Source organism: Hevea brasiliensis, chromosome 14 (genome assembly GCF_030052815.1).
Source record: "Hevea brasiliensis isolate MT/VB/25A 57/8 chromosome 14, ASM3005281v1, whole genome shotgun sequence".
Lineage (NCBI taxonomy): Eukaryota > Viridiplantae > Streptophyta > Magnoliopsida > Malpighiales > Euphorbiaceae > Hevea > Hevea brasiliensis.
In genome coordinates, this window is record NC_079506.1 from 11,351,442 (window position 1) to 11,359,535 (window position 8,094).

The 8,094-nt window shown below is 33.5% G+C and overlaps 1 non-coding gene across 1 annotated transcript; it reads left to right on the forward strand.

Annotated features, from left to right (window-relative positions):
* The first annotated feature begins 3,045 nt into the window (after nt 1-3,045).
* LOC131173566 (small nucleolar RNA R71) lies at nt 3,046-3,152 on the forward strand. Its single transcript, XR_009143882.1, has one exon. It is a non-coding gene; the product is annotated as a small nucleolar RNA R71 (small nucleolar RNA).
* Nucleotides 3,153-8,094: the final 4,942 nt, after the last annotated feature.

The window sequence follows — 8,094 nt, forward strand, 5'->3', positions numbered from 1 at the left end:
TTAACCTGCAAAAAGCAACCATACAATCTTGATTAAAATCAAATTTAACATCATGATTCAAAAGATTTGTTAAGGGTTTAGCAAGTTTAGAAAAATCCTGAATAAATCGCCGGTAAAACCCGGCATGTCCAAGAAAACTCCGCACTCCTTTGACAGTGGTTGGAGGGGGCATTTTTTCAATAATTTCTATTTTGGCTCTATCCACTTCAATTCCCCTATTTGAGATCAAATGCCCTAGAACGATCCCCTCTTGGACCATAAAGTGGCATTTCTCCCAATTCAACACCAGATCATTATCAGCACACCTCTGCAAGATTTTAGACAAATTAGTCAAGCATGAATCAAAATTAGTGCCATATACTGAAAAGTCATCCATGAAGACCTCCATAATTTCTTCAATAAAATCAGAAAAAATGGCCATCATGCACCTTTGAAATGTGCCAGGCGCATTACACAATCCGAATGGCATCCTTCGATAGGCAAAGGTGCCATAGGGACAGGTAAAGGTAGTTTTTTCTTGGTCATCAGGATGTATTGGAATTTGAAAGAAACCAGAATATCCATCTAAGTAACAAAAGAATGAATGCTTGGCTAATCTCTCTAATATTTGATCCATAAAAGGAAGGGGAAAATGGTCTTTTCTTGTGGCATTGTTCAACTTCCTATAGTCTATGCACATTCTCCAACTGTACTTGATTCTAGTGGGTATCAATTCATTATTCTCATTTTTAACAACTGTCACCCCACCTTTTTCGGTACAACATGCACAGGACTAACCCACTCCTTTATCGAAATAGGGTAAATAATTCCAAGACTAGTAATTTTAGGATTTCCTTTTTCACAACATCCTTCATTGTAGGATTCAATCTTCTTTGATGTTCAATGGAAGGTTTACTATTTGGCTCAAGGAAAATCCTATGCATACAAACTGTTGGACTAATTCCTTTTATATCATCAATTGCATAACCCAAAACTCTCCTATATTTCCTCAAAACTCTTAACAATTTGTCAATCTCAATATCAGTCAAACATGCATTAATTATAACAGGATATGTTTCATTCGGTCCAAGAAAAGCATATCTGAGGTTGGAAGGAAGAGGTTTAAGATCTACCTTTGGGGCATCCTCTACCTTTAATGATGGTGGTTTGATCTCCAAAGTTTGCACTCCTTCAAGTTGAAAAATTGTGGCTTCAGGATGTGGTGGAGAGCTCTCCAAGTGTTGTGCAAAAGCAGCTATGTTGTGATTATCATCATCAATGCTCCCACCATGGACTAAGCAATTTTCAAGTGGGTCTTGTGGATAGCTTTTTCTGAAATGCTCTTGAACAATCTCATCAATAATGTCTACCCGCAAACAAGACTCAACTTCTTCATGTTTCCTTTTCATGGCTGGATTGATGTTGAATATCATTTGATCATCTCCCACTCTAAGTGTCAATTGCTCACCCTTCACATCAATTAATGCACCAGCTGTTGCCAAAAAGGGTCTTCCCAATAAGATAGGAACTTTTGTGTCTTCTTCCATATCTAAAATGACAAAGTCCACCGGAATGTAGAATTTCCCAACCTTGATAGGCACATTTTCAAGAATGCCTTCCGGATACTTAATTGAACGGTCAGCCAATGAAAGATATATGTTTGTGGGCTTCAACTCTCCCATATTCAACTTCTCGTATATTGAAAGTGGCATTAGGCTGACACTAGCTCCAAGGTCACATAAGGCATTTGCCACACAATTATCACCAATATGACAAGGAATGGAAAACACACCCGGATCTTTGAGTTTGGGAGGTAACTTCTTCTGAATTATAGCACTGCATTGCTCTCCCAAGTTGATGGTGTCATAATCTTCTAGCCTTCTCTTGTTGGAAAGAATCTCCTTCAAAAATTTGGCATAACTCGGCATTTGGGATAGTGCCTCAGTGAATGGCACATTGATATACAATTTCTTTAGCACTTCAAGGAACTTGCCAAATTGTTTGTCTAGCTTATGCTTGATGAATCTTTGAGGGTAGGGAAGGGTGGGCTTGTAAGGTTCAGGTGGGATATATGGTTTCTCTCCCTCATCTTGCTCACTTTTGCTTTCTTCTTCTTTTTCATTTTTCTCGCTCTCAACTGAATTTTCTTCTTTTGTGCTCTCTTTTTCTTCTCTCTTGTTTTCACTCTCTTGACCAACTTTCTTACCACTTCTCAAGGTCACAACCTTACATTGTTCATGAGGGTTTTGTGGTTGGCTAGGTAGTTTCCCATAGGTTTTGCTTCCTGATGAGCTTGCTTGTTGCGCCAATTGAGTCTCCAACATGCGGTTGTGGACTTGTAATTGATCCATGGTTTGTCTCATGTGTTGCATTTCTTCCTCTAATTTGCTATTCATCTTGTTTTGTTCAGCAAAAAATTTCTCCATCATGCTTTCCAAGGTTGGCTTCGGTTCATGAGGTGGAAGGGATTGTTGTGCTCTTGCTTGATATCCTAGTTGTGGTTGCCTTGTGGGCTGAAATTGAGGCTGAAATTGAGGTCTATTCTGCTGCACATACTGCTGGTTATGAGGATAATTTGAGCTTTGGCCTTGTTGAGCAAAAGTTGCTTGTGGTCTCCATGTTGAGTTGTTCACATTAGAATAAGCATTTCCCATAGGTTTCTGTTGATAACCTCCTGCATAAGCAGCTTGTTCTTGCAAATAATCATCACCATAAGAAGAGTAATCAACTCCACAACTTTGGGTTCCATCTGTGAAGGCAACTTGTTGCATAGTTGTAGGAGTTGAGGTTGTTGCCTTTGTGCAAAAATCACTAAGAAAATTGAGTCAATCGATCAAATCTTGCATTCATGTAGCTAACTGAGTCAAGTTCATAAATCCCAGCTTTCTTTGGCTCAAGTGCTCTAGGATTTCCCCATAAATGGGTATTATGAGCAATCTTCTCTAATAGATCATAGCATTCTTCACTTGTCATTCTCATGAAATCTCCTCACCTTGTGAATCAATTGTGTTTCTTATGGCTGGAGTAACTCTGGTGTAGAAATTCTGAACAATCATCCATTTAGGTATTTCATGATGAGGACATTGCCTTTCAAGCTCCTTAAATCTCATCCAAGATTCATACAAAGTTTCATCATCCCTTGGCTTAAAAGCTACTATCAAATTTCTCAAATGAGTGGTCTTCCCAGGTGGGAAAAATTGAGATAGAAAAGCTTGAGATAGCTGCTCCCAAGTAGCTATAATAGCTTGTGGAAGTGAGTCATACCACTCCAATGCTGAATCCCGAAGAGAAAATGGAAATAATGTGAGCTGAATCACTTCATCAGAAACTCCAGGCTGCCTTTGTGTGCCACATATCATCAAAAATTTCTTCAAATGAGAATGAGGATTTTCAAGTGGGCTACCTCCAAATTGTGAATTCTGAACCATTTGAATGAGACCAGTCTTTAACTCAAATTGATTAGCTCCAATGATAGGTCTGTTATCTCTCACATCAGTACATCTAGGAAAAGCATAGTCTAACATGGATCTTCTTTGAGGATCATTTTGATTAACAACAGCATTTTGACCGTTTTGCTCATTTCCTCCATTGTTTCCACCAATAGCTCTATTTTGATTCTCCATATTTTCAATTGTCTCCTCTTGCTGCTTCTTTTCTTCTCTTGAATTCCTTTTTGTTGGCTCGACAGAATTTTTCAATTTCAGGATTGAACAACAATTCGGTGTCACTTGTGCTTTTCGATCGTCTCATAAACAAGAAAAGTACCTGAAAAAAAAAAAAACACAAGGAACAATAGTGAAAATAAAGAAAATAAAAATTCTAATTAGCTTAAAACAATTAAAATCCAACTTAAAACAAACAATTCCCCGGCAACGGCGCCAAAAACTTGATACGGTGTGTCCGCAAGTGCACGGGTCACAGTAGTATAGTTTTAAAAAATGATATCGATCCCACAGGGAATTGTGCTTAAATTGGAAATAAAAGTATAAGCTAATTAGAGTGATAAAATTTAAAGATGTAAAATGAAATTTAGAATTAAAATTGGTATTTGAGGAATTAAAACTAAATCAAACAATTAACTAAAATTAATTAAACTAGATTACCAAAAATTAATTTGAAATTTCTATTTATGAAATTTGAGAGGAATTAAATCTAAATTCAATAAAAAAAAAATAAAGTGATTCTAGAGATTGGATTTAAATTGGATTTAAATTTAAATTGGATTTAAATTGAAATTGCTATTTATGAGATTTGGAGGATTTAAATCTAAATTCAATGAAAATTAAATTGATTCTAGAGATTGGATTTTCAGTATTATTTGCATGTGGTTTATCCTTAATTTAGCCAAACACATGAGAATTGCAATTTTGAGGGAAATCAATTCTTAAATTTTTGAAACCTTTTTCAAGCATTTCAAAGTTGGTTTTCATTAAATCAAACCCTGTTTTCACGGTATTTCAAACCTAACAAAAACCCATTTAAAGATCTAATTGATTTATGGAAAGTTCCCCTTAATCCTCTTAGCTTATCTCTAACACCAAGAAAATAAAGTTTATTGCAAGATTATCTATCCCTAATATTCACTTTTCAGTCCATCTATTAAGGATTAAAGCTTAACTTAATGAGGGCCCATTCATCAAGCAAGGCAACAAGCTCACAAGCAATAAATCAAAATATAACAAATCCCATTTAAATGGCTAAATCAGTTCAAAACCACAATACAAATCAATATTTACAAACCCATCTCTAGAATCTCAATCAACTACTCACAAATCATTGTTTAAAGACAAACCCAAATGTATAAATGAAGAAATAATGGAAATGTAAGCTAAGGGGTAGAAAAACCCAGAAATATGCGTGAGAATCTCTGCGAGAAAAGTCTGAAACGAGTTCTGCAGTTCTGGAAAAATGCGAGCGTGCTCCTCTCTTCCCCTCTTTCTATCCTTCTAAAAATGCCTCCCTTGCTCTCTATGAAAGAAAATGATAAAATGAGGCTTTATATAGGCTAAAGTGCGCCTAGAATGGGTAAAAGGGGGAAGGTTCCAGAGAAAGTGAGGTAAAAAGCTGGAGTAACGGAAATGCCACGTCAATTATTTCCAGTAAAAATGACATAAGCCGAGTCAGTTGTGTCGTGGGTTGTGTTGCGGGTTGTGTCGCTCTCGGCGTGAATATCTGACGATCGACACAACCTGCGACATAAGCTAATTCGGTTGTGCTGCAGGTTGTGTCGCTCTCGGCCATTTTTTTACTCAACTTCAAAATTTTTGCAATTCGACTTTAATCTCCTCCAAATGGCTACTCTGATCAAAATACATCAAATTTTTTCAAATTTAACCTACAAAACAAATAAATTCCAAAAATTAAACTAAGAAAAGTGAAAATTGCAAAATTGACTAAATATATACTAATATCTATAATAATGGCTATGAACAAGGGTAAATTATGTGCAAAAATTATACCTAAATGATGATATAAAATGCATGCATCAATAACTTGTTTAAAATGAGAGCATTCAAAAATAAAGAACCAAGCTAAACTTGCACACACACACAAATGCATACTCATTTGTCCTTTTGTCACTTCTTACAAATGACTTGTAAGGTTCTTATTTTTACTACTCATAAAGTACCAACCTGTTGGCCAATAAATTCATCTCTTCATGCATGTAACTATTAAGAAAAATAACATCTTTTAATTTGGTTACATCTTTTGGCCAAGGGATACAACTCTTTGCATGGATACAACTCTTTATATGGTTTTAACAAAATTGGAAATTTATCGCAGAATAATCTATAGTTTATAATTCCTTTTTTAAATATCCAAAAACTCTTGAAATTTCTTTCCAATATTCCACACTAGGATTATTAGTATGTCTTAACATTTATATATTGCAAAAACAATATCAGGAGTAGTGCGATGCATAGCCTACATTAAGCTATCAATAGCACTAGCACACTCAATTTGAGTAATTATTCTACCAAAATTTCCAATCAATTTGTAATAAATATCATATGGAGTATTTGTTTCCCTCAATATAATGAAATTGACAAAGAGTAAAACCCTCAATATGTTACAGCTAGGTAGTTTTAGGCAGATCCCTCAAGGATAATAACAAAAATATAAATCTAGACAGCAATTTTAAAATTCTCCTAAGAATAAATTAAAGAATAATAATGTTGATTGTAAGTAAAAATGAAGAGAAGAGACAAAAAAGAAAAGTTAATAAATTTTTATTCCAAACTGCTATTTATAAAATATTTGCATCTCTTCAAACATTTACAACAGTTCATTTTGTATCTATTAGAATAATTACATCTGTTCACTTCCACTTTTTAGAATAAATACAATCGTTCACTTTGTATCTCTTAGAATAATTACATCTGTTTACTTATACCTTTTACAACAGATACAACCGTTCACTTTGTATCTCTTAGAACAATTACATCTGTTCACTTATGCCTCTTAGAACATATACAACCGTTCACTTATACCTCTTCGAATAGATATAACCATTCACTTATATCTCTTAGAACAGATACAACCATTCACTTTGTATCTCTTAGAACAATTATATTTGTTCACTTACACCTTTTACAATAGATACAACCGTTCACTTTGTATCTCTTAGAAAAATTACATCTGTTCACTTATACCTCTTAGAACATATACAACCATTCACTTATACCTCTTAGAACAGATACAATCATTCACTTTGTATCTCTTATAATAATTATATTTGTTCATTTACACCTTTTAAAATAGATATAACTATCAATAATAAATAGTTCATTTTGATACCTTTTAATGAACAGACATAACTCTTTCAAAATGAGACAAATTTTATTATCACTAATATTTTTAACAATATCTCCATCTAGTTAGTGATAGACACAATCAATATGAATTAGGATTTATGCATATAAAAGTGTTTTTCGACTTATGCACATAAATCTTATTACCTTCTTTAACACATTCACCCTGTCTGTTTAAGAGAAAAGTCGTATGTGGCATAAAGTAATTTTTTTCTATAATCATTCAAAATAAAAATATGATGTGCTATTATTCCTCTTAATTGTAGTGATTTAGGAACTACCACTATCAAATCCTTAAACTTTGAAACAAAGATATGCAACTCATGGACTTATTCATAACAGGCATATTATCAAGTATTTAAAATTCAAAATATTTCATAATGAGAAATTTATCCATACCTTTTTTTTTTATTTTTGTATTCAAATTCTAATGAAATCCAGATTTCCTTTGGAGACTTGACAGAGGTAAACAAATCTTATAGCCTATCTGATGAGTTGTTGAGAATATGACATCTGCATGGCAATTCATCTTCTTTTTCGAATCTATTTTCACCTTTTTAGTGAACATAATTTGTTCCTTAAAACGATCAAGTTTCACGAACTCTTGATTCATTATGGAAACAGCTTTACACTCCATTGCGATTAATACCTTAAAATTGTTGAGGCAGTGGGTGTAAAATAGGCTTTGAGGCGTGATGAATCACTATCTTTAAGGTATTAATTGCTCCCACTAAATTGCTGCAAGGTTATGGCAATATACCTCCAGGATACAACAAAATCTGAAATCTGCAGACAGTAACTCCTGAAAATTTCCCTTAAGAACTCTTTATACGAACCAAATTTAGAGAGATTATAAGAAAAGAAGAAGAAGTAGAAGTAGTATATATATTTGGATTGAAAAACTCATCCATATTTATAAAGAATGAAAAGTTATGACACCTTTTCCAGATAGACACATCTATCTATCTCCAATAAATACAACTGTTTGTGTAAAAGATATGTCTGTTTATTAACAGACACCTATACAAAGAATTGTGACTGTTTATATAGAATAGACATGTCTGTTTATTAACAGACATCTATACAAACAGTTGTGACTGTTTGTATAGAATTGACATATCTTTTTATTAATAGACATATATATTTGTTAATAAACACATATGTTCGTAATTTATTTTACGAAAATTTATAATAAGATAATTATTTTATTTCACACATATACGTGCCAAGTGTCATAATAGAATAATATATATATATATATATATATATATATATATATAATTCTATACATATTTCACTCTTG